This window comes from Mastomys coucha, unplaced genomic scaffold (genome assembly GCF_008632895.1).
Source record: "Mastomys coucha isolate ucsf_1 unplaced genomic scaffold, UCSF_Mcou_1 pScaffold17, whole genome shotgun sequence".
NCBI lineage: Eukaryota > Metazoa > Chordata > Mammalia > Rodentia > Muridae > Mastomys > Mastomys coucha.
In genome coordinates, this window is record NW_022196899.1 from 31692679 (window position 1) to 31705884 (window position 13206).

The window sequence follows — 13206 nt, forward strand, 5'->3', positions numbered from 1 at the left end:
AGCAGATTCAGAAAAAACATTAATAAGAGAACGTTGTATTTTCTTCTTCCATTCAAAGTGTTATTCTGGGGACAACCAGAGCTTCAATGTGAATAAAATAAAGCCATCTACACGGTAGTATTTTGTAAATATATGAACATTAAATAATACTCTAATAATGGTGTAAAAACGCACAGGTCACAGTATTTCTAGATTCATGTCTGATAGAAAAAGATGTAGGTAAGTACTGAACTCAGTCTTTAGGTAAACATCCATTCTAGTTCGTCATGTGAGCAGTATTATTGGCAGGGCTCAGCCTTGGATTCACTTTTTAAATTAACCACTTCAATGGTTAATTGAGGATTTCTAAGCCAATAAATAGCCCTTCAGCGTTACTGACTGCAGGCTCAACTAGCATCCCAAACAAGTTAGCTGTGAATGGACCATTCTGCCCCACCGACAACGAGGACAGGACGCTTCCCTTATTCCCAGCACATTATGGGACGCCCACTTAGGGCAGCTTTTGTGCAAGGAGCATGTGGCTGTTTAAAGGCCCCAGCGGGACATCCAGGGACCTCAAAGAAGGGAAAAAATTATTTGGAACGATTTTCTTTGGTTCAAGGGCACCCGAAGCAGCCTGCAGCTGGCCTGCTGCTATTCTGGTCTGCGTCAGGAGCCCCTTCCTGCGGCAGCTCTCAGGAAGCTTTGCGCTGCTGGCCGGCTTCTCCTGCTCGGAGCCTTTGATCAGCCATCCCCTTGCAAGCCGCTTAAAAATAACAGCTGCTGAGAGAAGCCAGGACTTAGGGAGAGGAAAGGTTCTTTCCTTTCCTTTCCCAACTGTTGTCTTGCTCTTGTGTAAGGGGGACACAGGATCCCAGCTTAGAGTGGAGCTCAGGAAACAGTGTAGTTAGAAGCAGGGTTGTTAAGGCAGGTGAGATAAGCTTAATAACCAACCTTTTGTCCCCAGCCTCATCTTTTCAGTAAGTCCACATTTTTTGAGAGAATCAGGAACATTCTTTTCTTTGAGTGTAGTCCAATCAGCCCCAGCTTCTTCCACGGAAGGGCTAAACCTCGTCCAAATCTTTAAACCTCCCAGGACAGCTCTTAAGCCTAAGACACAACTAGAAAAAGACAGATATCAACAACAAAACGGTGATCATGCTTCTTGTTAATAAGCCTAGTACAAAAAAAAGATGAACATATAATTAAATTTTTGATTAAATAATGCTAATTAGTAAGATAAAGATGAATAAAAATGAGGTCTTTTATTTCTATTTTCATTTCATTTAGCTACAGAAACTAAAGTTTGTGTGTGTGTGTGCGCGTGTGTGTGTGTGTGTGTGTGTGTGTGTGTGTGTGTGTGTGTGTGTGACAAGGTCTCTGGAGATAGCCCATTCTGGTCTGGAATTCCTGTTCTAATCCTCTAGCTTCAGTCTCCAGAGTGCTAGAATACCAGGCATGCTCCTCAATGCCCAGCTTACACAGTTTTTGTTGCTGTTGTAGTTGCAGTCTTTCTAAGAATTTTGATGGACATGATTACGATGCTGAGTTTAATGACCTTCGTTATTGTCTGTTTCAGCAACAAAGCAAATACACCAGAAATCTGGGCATCTGTAATGTGACTGGACTTGAAATGCAATCTAGATGGTAAGATTACAGTCACTTTGGCAGCAACATGGTCGCAAGGGACTGGCAATAATGACACATGTAGAAGCTGTCTCTGCAGTAGGCAAGATTATTCTGCATTAATTCATGTGTGCAGAGCTGACTTCTCTGGGCAAAACAGGCTACGGTAGTGCCCTCAGGGAGACAAAGCAGGTTTGCGACAGTGCTGGGTCTCTCCTAGATGGCCGTAGACCTAGACCTACAGGTCGCCTAGACCTGTAGTGACTCTGAGAAGAATCAGTTAAAGAGCTTAGCTGTGGAATGCATTTGGAGAATGGAGGGTAACATGGGGCTCAAGATGGTAGGGTCAGCTCGTATGGACTCCAGGGTGGCTCAGGAATTGCTGATGCATTAAGAGTCCAGGTAGTTAAGGACAGAGGTGACCGAGAAATGGGTATGGCTGGGGAATAGAGCTACAGAACCAATCAGGCTTAGGTTGTGGAAGGACATGCAGGCTTTCACCTCGAGTTGTAACATTTATTCTCCATCCTAGAGGGATTGTGCCACAGTGCTGGATTCACCCATGTTTTCAGAACTCCTCTTTGCCTAACTTTCAGAATCAAGGTGTTCAAGTAAGAGTCTTTCTAGTTGTCCTTGTGATTGTGTTCATCACTGCCAAATATGACAATCCGTACCAGATACCAGGCTTCGAATCTCTGGGCCGCAGCTCTTATCACATGAGACACACTCCTATCCTTAACTGTCAGGGAGTGGCCAGTATTCTCTGACAGGCTTCACCACTGAATTTAGCCCGGAGGCCACCAAGCTTGGGTAATATTTGCCTCTCAGAGAACTCTGACCCTGCAATGAAGACATCCCAGGTGATACGTCTATGTCCTAAGAAGGGTGATCCAGGCTCCACTCACATGTGGAAATTAGCTTGCTCCTAATTGATTAAAGACTTACAACGGAGTGACTAATCATCTTAGTCATAGCTTGTAATGTTTGGGGGACTATGGGACCCCTTTGGCCCATGGTCCAACATGAAGTTGAGTATATAGAGAGGTAAGGGGGATCTGGAAGGAGTAGGGAGAGGAGAAAATGTAATCAAAATATATTTCATAAAAGTATTAATGCATATAGAAAAATCCAAATGGATCCATACTTACCTCTCTGCACAAAACTCAAGACTCAAAACTCAAACTGGATCAAAGACCTCAACACAAACCAGACACACTGAACCAGAGAGAAGAGAAGGTGAGGCAATAGCCTGGAAGGCATTGGCACAGAAGATGGCTTTCTGAACAGAACACCAACAGCACAGGCACTAAGATCAACAATTGATAAATGGGATATCATGAAACTGGTGGGTTCTGAATGGCAAAGGACGCTTCCCTTTGGACGAAGTAGCAGCCTACAGAATGGGGAAAGATTTTATTTCACCTACTACACATCCAAGAGAGGGCTAATATCCAAAATATATAAAGATCTCAACAAACTGATAAGAAAACAAACAACTCAATTTAAACAGAAGTGCAGATCCAAACAACGAATTCTCAAAAGCTGAGAGTCAACTGGGTAAAAAACACGTAAAGACATATTCTTAGTCATTAGGGGAATGAGAATCAAAACAACTTTGAGATTTCATTGTTTTTTTTTTTTTTTTTAACTCATCAAAATGACCAAGATCAATAAAACAAATGACAGCTCATTCTGGTAAGGATATTGAATAGGGGAAACACTTACCCATTGCTGATGAGACTGCAAACTTGTACAGTCACTATGGAAATCAGTGTGGTGGTTCCTCAGGAAAATGGGACTTGATCTAGCTTAAGGTCCAGCTATACTACTCTTGGGCATGTACCCAAAGGATGTTTCCTCCTATGACAGAGACTGTTGCTAAACCATGTTCATTCCTGGTCTATTCATAATAGCCTGAAATTAGAAGCAGCCTAAATGCATGAAACAAATGAATGGATAAAAAATAGTAGCACATTATGAGTATTATTCAATCATTAAAAAGTGAAATTCACAGCCAAATGGAGGGAACTAAGAAAAATTATCCTGAGTAAGGTAAGACTCACTCACAGAAAGACCCAGAAAGACAAATGTGTTATATAATGACTTATATGCTAGTATTAATGATTAGCCATTAAGTCAGTGTTAAGCAATAATCCACAGAACCACAGAGATTACAAATAGAGTAAGGGAATAAGGGGAGGGCACATAGATCTCTCTAGGAAAAACAGATAGAACAGACAGTTATGGATGCATGGGAGAGCCTGGAATAGGAGGATCAAGTGGAGAGGAAGAGGTAAGATAAGGGGGTGGGGGGGCGATATGAGGAGAGACAGGTATGGAAACCTAATGCAGTAGAAGCTTCCTAAAATATATACATAAATGAAATGTATCTAAATGAAATTGGTAAAGGGGGAGAGAGAGTCCTAACTGGATATCACTTGTTACCAAATAAAGCTTCCAGTATCAGGATGATTTTCATCTAATTAAGTTGTTGGCCACAGTGGTCCTATGGAGATCTTCAAACAACCACGGCTGTCACCAAGGGTGTAGGTTGCTCTCCACAAACAACAATGTCTTATTGCTAAACACAACACCTATACAACTCATTAAATATGGAGAAGTGAGCTGGTGCCTACCTGAGCCTTCACCTGTACAGACTAGTGCTCTTGGCATCAGAAGGTACTCTGCATGCCACCAAAGGAGAAACAAGCACCAACCCAACCACAAAACCTTTAACCTCTCACAGTGTCCGGCCTACAAGATACGCCAGAGCAACGGTGGCATTAAGCTTGTGGGAGTAACCAACCAATGTCTAATTTGACTTAAAGCCCTCTCCAAGAGTTGGAACCCATACCTAATGCTGCCTGGGTGACCAAAAACCCAAGATTAAATAATCCAGGGATTTAAGGAGAAGTGAAACACTACTGTTCTCCTAAGGGAACATAGCATTAAAATGACTACTAATGACATTCTGCTTTACTCATACATCAGTGCTTTGCTCAGCCATCATCAGAGAAGCTTCCTCATATAGCAAATGAGGACAAATACAGAGACCCACAGCCAGACACCACACACACACAGAGAACACACAGGTCTAAATGGGATGTCTCCGTCAAACCCCTCCCCTCAAAGCTCAGTCAAACCCCTCCCCTCAAAGCTCAGGGAACCCAAAGAAGAGGAGGCAGAAAGAGTATAACGGGGGGGGGGGGGGGGGGGGAGATGGCGGACACTGAGGAAACAAGGCCCACTAAATCAACTGGGTTGATGAGCATATAAACTCATACAGACAGAGGCAGCATGCACAGGGCCTGTATGGGTCTACACCAGATGGGGTCCTAGATCTGAAGGAAGTAGACACAAAGCCTCATCCCTAACCTAGAAGCAATCCGCAACTGATAACCACTTCCAAATGAAAAGTTAGCTTTCTCCAAAGGAGTCTCACTGGGCTAACAGGTTGCTCTTAAGGGTAGGCTGCGTGCCCAGCAGTACATGGCCAAGAGAAAATGAATGCAGTGGCACCTTTGGAAGCTCCTTGCCTCATAGTATTGTGTCAGGGCCTTTTCCACATTTACATTTTATCTCTTTTTATTTTCTCTCTGTTGCTGTCTGTCTGTCTGTCTGTCTGTCTGTCTGTCTGTCTGTCTGTCTGTCTGTCTCTCCCTCTCTCTCTCTTACAGATCTTTTTTTCTGTACATTATGGATTTGGCTTTGTGTTTTTATGGGATTTATGGGATTCTTGAATGTGTGAATGAATGGGTAGAGAATGAATGTCTATATCTGTTTCTTGTATCTTCTCTTGGGCTCTTTTCCTTCTGTTTGTTTTGGCCTAGTCTAATATGTTTGTTTTTATTTTATCTTATTATATATTTTTTATTATTATCACTTATAAGCCTGTTCTTTTCTAGTGAGAGCTAGGAAGGGTGTGGGTCTGGAGGCAGGGGAGGTGGGAGCAACTAAGAGGGATAGAAGGAAGGGAAACTGTAAGAATATATTATGTGAAAAAAATATATTTTCAACAAAAGAAAAACAAACAAATCAAAAAATAAAATAATTTTTAAAAATTTTACTAAACTAGAATTTAGTGAAAAAACAACCAATCAATCAACGAGACAAACAAAATAAAAAACCCCTTAGCAGAAACCAAGCAGCAGTTGCTGTCATCTACTGCATCGTGTGAGGCCAGAGCTGAGCCTGGCAGGTTCCCTGAGCTTTGAGCGAGAGTTCCCTGTTTTCCTTTCTTTTTCTTCTCTCCCTCCCTCTCCCCACTTCCCTCTCCTCTCCTGCCCTTTGTGAATGCCTTCCTCCTCCTCTTCCCATCACTCTTCCCTTCTTCTCTCCCCCTTTATTTCCTTTTCTTCCAGGGCTGGGGTTCATACTCAGGCCCTTGCTCTATGAGTTCTACACTGTGGAGCCACACCCATGTAGCTTAGAGACAAAGTTGTCTCTGTCCTGGGCCATGAAGTGTGGAGACCGGTGGAAATGGAGGATGGAGGAGCCAGATTCATGGGACTCAAGCAAAGGGTATTCTTTTAATCTGTCTCTTAGTGTTTCTTCCTCCAATTCTCTTTTCTGTCCTGTCTTCCTTTAACTCTTTCTTCTTTTCACTCTTAACGTTAGCACACATGAGCCTTTTCTCACCTTTTCATCCTTTCTTTGCCATAATGATAACCTACAGCTTCCAGTTTTGGTTGAAGTGCCTTATAGAACTATTAGCAAAACTTGAGTCAAAGAAATTTTATCTGAAAACTGTCAGGGTATTTCTGAAAGACGAGCAGGAAAAATGAGAGGAGTAAGGGCATGCCATCCACCCCTAACACCTATTAGGCTTTTATAACAGTAAGCCACTAACTGAACAGTGTGGTGGGGTCTTTTCCTTCACATCTGTAAGTGGAGAGAGGCTGCCTGATGGTGTCCGCTCATGCAGCATCCTCTGAGCAGGTATAGCCATTCAATAGGCACCGACTGACTTGGTGGATGTGATCTCACCTGATGACTTCCTGCTGTTCTTCTCTTGCCCAGTGAAATGTCCATGCAACCAAATTAGTGGCTCTGGTAGATCTTGTCAATTTGACACAACTAGAGACATGGAGAAAGAGCTAATATAAATTGAGGAATTGCCTCCATTAGATTGGCCTGTGGGAATGTTGTGGGATATATTCTTGATAAATAATTGTCTTAGATAGGGTTACTATCACTATGATAAAACACTATGACCAAAAATCAACTTGGAAGAGGAAAGGGTTTATTTGACTTAAATACCCCAAGACACAGCTCACAAGGTCTGTTATAGTAATAGCCCACTATCCTGGTACTAATTTTTGTCTTAGGGTTGCTATTGCTGTGATACAACACCACTACCAAAAGCAAATTGGGGAGAAAAGGGTTCGTATGGTTTACATATCCTGAATCACAGTCTATAGAGGGAAGCCAAGGCAGGATTCAAGCAGGATGGGAACCTGGAGGTAGGAGCCGCTGCCAAGACCATAAAGGGATTCTGCTTACTGCTGTGCTCCTCAGCCTGCTTTCACGTAGCACCCAGGATCACCAGCCCAGGGATGGCACCACTCACAGTAGGTTGGGCTGGCTCTCCCACATCCATCACTAGTGAAAGAAACACCCTACAGGTTCACCAACAGCCTGACCTTATGGAGACACTCTCTCAGTCAAAGTTCCCTCCTTTCAGACAACTTTAGCTTGTGTCAAGTTGACAGAAGACGAGTCAACACAGTGCTTGATGCAGGACAGCCCAGCATACTATGGCCTGAGCAACCAGGTACCATGAACAACCCAGTAAGCCCTCTCTTTAGCCCCTGCTGCAGTTCCTGCCTTCAGGTCCCTGCTTGAGTTCCTAACCAAGGGTTCCCTCAGTGATGGGCTGTGCAAACTCTAAACCAGATAAACCCTTTCCTTCCCTAGCTGATTTTGGTCATGGTGTTTATCATAGTTACAGAAAGCATACTAGAACAGTATCCATGATAACTGCATGTTTCCTGGTCCTTAGGAAGCTTCTCTTATAGTTTTTGAAAGCACACTGTGATAAATCAGGGGCAGCTATCATTCTAGAAGTTTATCTCTTCACAGGTGAGTACAGAATGACTTAAGTAATAATTCCCCATGACTTTATGTCCTCTCCAGTCAGTGGCCAGATGGTGTCCACTCAGTTTCCTCATTATCTCCATGGCCATGCTCTGGAAGGTTCTTTTCCTCTGCTTTGTGATGGCTGCTATGGTTGGCCAATATGATATATCTAAGTGCTGTTACTGCTTCTTTTTATTCTGTTTTTACTATGTTATTATTTTGAAGGCCTCAACCAGCCTTCAATCTGTGATCCTACTGCCTCAGCCTCCTGAGCAGCTGAGATGACAGGCTTGCCTACCATGCTGGGGTCCTTTGGACTATCATTCTATCCTGCCCACAGTGATAAATACACTGCTGGGAATGTGGTTAAGAACTCAGTATGTGTTTCTTAAATCCTGCTGTGATTAGAGAGCACAGTGAACACTTGTGGTGTGGGCAACAGTTGTCAGGATATGTTTGTCAGCTGGGCTTGGAGAACCTGTGAACCTGAGGTCGTGTGTGGTGGCTGTGGTTTAAGTCTGCCTGGTCACCACTAGAGGGAAAGTAGCCAATGGCCCCCAGGCCATTGAACTGAGGAGGTTCCTTCATAGAACTGGGTCTTTTCAGTGGTGTAGTCCTCTAGCTTCCTTCTGAAGGATTTGTGTCCAGACTGCCTTGTCAGTAGAGCACAGGTCTATGCATGTGTCTCCTTTACCTATGTGTTTCCTGAAGGCCTTTTCTCCCCAAAGATTCATTCTTTTATGAACAGCAATGTCTAGGCCAAGTGGAACAGTGTGAAGCCCAAGGCTGAGCCTGTGATGGTCCCACTTCAGCCTCTCTGTGCTCACTGTCAGTTCTTCCAGTGAACACCCCAACTCCTTGTTTCTTCAGGCTCTTTGTCTTTTATATCAGAACAGCCATAGGAAACACTGTGGCTGTTTCTAGTCTCATCTCAAAGATAGGTATAAAGTTTCCACAAGACAACAAACCCACCAGGTGCCAACCCTGCTGTGAAGACAAGTGTGGGAGGTAGGGAGTCCGCTCAGGTAGTGAAGTGCTTGCCACAAGCATGGGAACATGAGTTCTGCTCCCAGCCCCTGTAGAAATGCCAGGCAGTCAGAGTTTGTCATCCCAGCACTCAGAAGGAGGAGCCCTGGGCTTGCTGGTCAGCTGGGTCAGCATAATCAGTGAGTGACTATGGCTCAAAGACAAGAGACAGAGGACACCTGATATCCACTCCCAACCTCCACATGCTCACATGCTCACATGCTCACATGCGCTCTCTCTCTCTCTCCCCCCCCCCTCTCTCTCTCTCTCTCTCCCTCTCCCTCTCCCTCTCCCTCTCCCTCTCCCTTTCTTTCTCTCCCTTTCCCTTTCTTTCTCTCTCTCTTCCTTTCCCTCCCTCCCTCTCTCCACCTCTACTGGGGGAGGAGCATTGGCTTCAGAGTTTCCACAACAACCAGTTGGCTCATGGTGATGAAAACAGATGCATGATGCAAACAGACAAGGCAGTTGCTGGAGCCCAAGAGACTTGGATAGGGTGCAAGAACAAACATTGTTAGGGAAAAATGAGGGAGGTGTAGATATTGACCCAGGATGGAAAAAACTGAGTGCCAGGTCTGGAGATGGGGCCACCTTGGCATGCTCCGGTGTGAACCACAGGGATGGGGCAGGCTGGGATGATCCTGTGTTTGAGCCAGAGGAAAGGGGTGAGGTAGCTTTGTCAGACATGCTCTGGTCTTCTGCACACAGCCTGCTTCTTCTCTAGCCCTGCTGCAACGGAATCCCTCAGTCTCCCAAGTTAAATTCTCAAAGGACCTTAGATGGTTGCTTAGGAGGCTTCACACTTTCCAACTAGAACAATACAAGCGCCTCTCCCTCCATCTCCTGGCTTCTGTAAAGGTTATGAGGGCTATCTGCATATAGTTTAGAAGCAGCCTCGCCATTGCTGTAGTGAGATGTAGGCAATGCATCAAACACAAGGAGACCACCTAGAGCTTGTTTTGGATTGATTTAATCCACTGAGGACACCCTCTGCCCATTCTGACTCCAAACCCACACAGCTGCAGAAGGTGACTCCAGGACGCATTTCGTCACCCAGTTGGCTAAGACTCTTATTTATTTTCACTGCTGGCTGCTGTTGCTTTGATCTGGGTTTTCCCCCAACAGTCCTTGTGTTAAACACTTGACTCTCTGGCCATAGTGCTATTGAGAGATGGTAGAAGTTTTAGGTCAAGGGGCTTAGTGAGAGTTTCAGAACATCTGTGTATGGTGATACTATTAGTTGTGTGACACTGTTCCTGGGGAGATGTAAACAAATATTCACTAAGGAACAAATATCTGCTAAGGTACCAACAATAGACCTTACTGACTCCGCCATCAAAGTCTAACTTGGTCAACCAATGAGTCTATTGATGCTACAGGAGAATGGATGAGGTCTCATTTCAGAAGTATAGAGGGCTCAAAGATTGCTACATCACAGAAGCTAGAACCTGGAGCTCTCTGCTCAACGTGCAGGCAGCTCTACAGAGAGGGGAAAGTCCTCCCTTCAGGGAGTCCTTAAAGCTGACATAGCTGTGTGAAGGGAAGGCCAGTGAATCTGCTAAGTTTGAGGGACTCTTGAGTTGTTTATTTTTCGAATCCGAATGAGAGAGAAGTCTATGAGTCTCAGTATTTCCCTCCAGGATGGAGGACTCTCATTTGGAGGAAATGGTTAAGAGAGGTGGGGACCCTGGTACTCTCTCTGTGCTTCAATCTCTGCTGCTACAAAATGTGAACCCCTGCCATGATGTCCTGTCTCACCATGGTACCTAAAGCCATGAGACTGATCGTTCACAGGTAGTGAGACCACAAGTCTAGACAAAGTCCTCTGAGTCCTCTTGGATATTTGCAAAGCAGTCTGAGACACCAGCCATGCCTCTTATAGTGTCTGCTGAAGGATCCTCCTGTGGCTATTCTGAAACTTTAAATTCTCATATCTTTAATTTGCTCTGTTGTTGTTGTTGTTATTATTATTATTATTATTATTATTATTATTATTTCACAATTTATTGATTCCTCTTCAATCTTTTCCTCCCCCAATCATTTTCTTTGGAAGCCCTATGCCAATCAATCTTCTTATCTAGATAGAAACAATGTATCTATGCTCTCAGTTCCCTGGTTATCTGGAGGCAGGGTTTGACAGAGTATCCTTACTGATCACTTGTCTTTGTAAGATCACAGCAATTCAATGAAATCCAGGCATCTCTGGGTAGGGGTGGAGAAAGACTGTGGATTCATTGAACCTCAGTCCTTGTAACATGTACTTTCCAACTGTGACACTGCAGGTTTTCACGCAGTCGGTGTGTCCTCTGGGACATTTCCCTATCATCTGCCCAGGTATTGCCACAGAATTGGCAGGTATTGTCATAGAAGGCCACAGAATCTTTTGTGGGAACCACGACAAATACCACCCATATAACAACCCAGGCTCTGAACAGGGACAAAGATAAACTTATAATTCTTTTGTATCTTTATTGTAAATAAAGGAAAAGATGGTTTAAGTAAGGTTTTCATTATCTCGTGGGTACTGGGTTATCTCTTACTCCAGTGCAAAATAAAACGCTCTACTTCTCTTTGGTTGTCAGACCTCCATGGCATTACTCTGCTTCTCCCTGAAAATGGACAAACATTTCCCCCTATACATTTCATAATAAAAGGGCAAAATGATTGATTAGGTATATTTTATTACTTTTTAAAAACTCTGATGCCAAGCAAAGGAATGGGATGGTATTTAATTATAACATGGAATTATGTAACAACATGAGATAAATGTACTCAACTGAGTAAGTCCACATTTGGGCATATACCTGAGAAGTGTGGAAGTGGCATTCACAGGGTTAATTCTGGGCAAGAATACTTAAAAGCTCTTGCTGATACAAACTTTCTCTTCTCAAGGTGGAGAGAGCTCTATGGATGAATGGAGTTATGGTAGCACAAAGTGAATGGCCACAATGCCTTTGTGAATTGTGAGTGTAGACGTGCTTTTCAGATGGTAAATTTTGTGTGATGTATATTTATTACAATGAGAAAAATCATTAGGATTGGGGAGAAAGCTTAGTTTCTAACAAACATGGTGGGCGTGGTGGCACACATTTATGATCTCAGTGCCAGAATTCAGAGACAAGATCCTTGGGACTGATGGCACAGCCAACTTGGCCTCCTTGGTGAGAGACAATGTCTTACAAAACATGGTGGATGGAACATCTAAGGTTGACCTCTGGCCTCTAATGTACAGGTACACATGTGAATAAATATACACACCACAGCATGTGTGAAATCACGTTAGGTTGCATCTCTAATACGAAATAAGTTACAGATTCTCTTCCATGAGTAGAACACTAGGCAATTCATCTCACCTGTAGTATTTTTTTACTAATATCATTCTGACTTTGGAAGCTTGGGAAATCAGAGAAGCCAGGAGCCTTTACTGTAGCTATGTAAGGAAACAGGAGCAGAGTGATTCCAGTCCAGTTCTGAGCCTTCTCTGTCCTGTTGGCTCCTGCCATGTGTGGGTGACTACCTCACTCGTGTGTACCCACACTCATATTTACATGTATCCAAGGATTATTGTGCTACCATAAACTCAAATGAATCTGACCATGTAGTGAACATGGCAGAACAGTGCACAAGATCTGCTTACTGCTTGTGGCATGGAGCAATTCCCACTGCCAAATGCATCTGAAAGTCTTCCCAACATGCCAACTGCTTCAGCCCTGGGCTCTGGGCTTTGGGTGCAAAGTGAATCCAATGCCTGAGAAAACCTTAAGGCCTAGGCCATCTTTATTTTCCTTCCAGAGAGTGAGTTATTTGAACTTCATATTTTTTTTTCCTTCTCTGTATGAGGTTTAATATGTGTTCATTGTGTAAGAACAGTCTAGCTGATTGGGTCCCATGGCGAGCAGGGCTGCCCCAGCCTTGCTGGGACTTGTGTTTCCTAAATCCTGGCACAGAGCATATTGAGTAGATGCTTCCTGCCCAGAAGCATAGATACCCTGAGTGTGGGCTCAGGGAGCCTCCGTTTGGGGTGCAGTGTATCCTAGGCTGAGGAAGCAAGCCGACACCTCCAGTTGCCATCAATCAGCTCAGAGCCTGGCTGGAGCCGTAGTGGGTGGATTCTGCTCTGTGTGGAGACAGAGACAAATGTTCTCTGGCCCTGCAGTTCTCCATGCTGCCCTTTCACAGTCCTTAACATGCATGCTCAAATTGATTTAGCCCTTTTCCCTCAACTCAACCGTCTACTTTCCTTGCAGACTGACAGTTTTATGTGTGGCTGCCCTGCCAGTAGCTATAGTGTTTCAGAAACATTGACTTCCAGACTTAAAGGATGAGTGAGGAGGGGTGGGGGTGGAGAGGAAGGGAGGTGAGCTTGACTCATTTTAATTCCTCTTTTTATGGGGTGCAAAACATGCCCATCACGGCACCAACTTTGTCTCTCCCTCTTGTTTTTCTTCTTTATTCCTTTTCTGTGTCAATGATTTCCATGAAAAGGTTTGAATAAAGCCT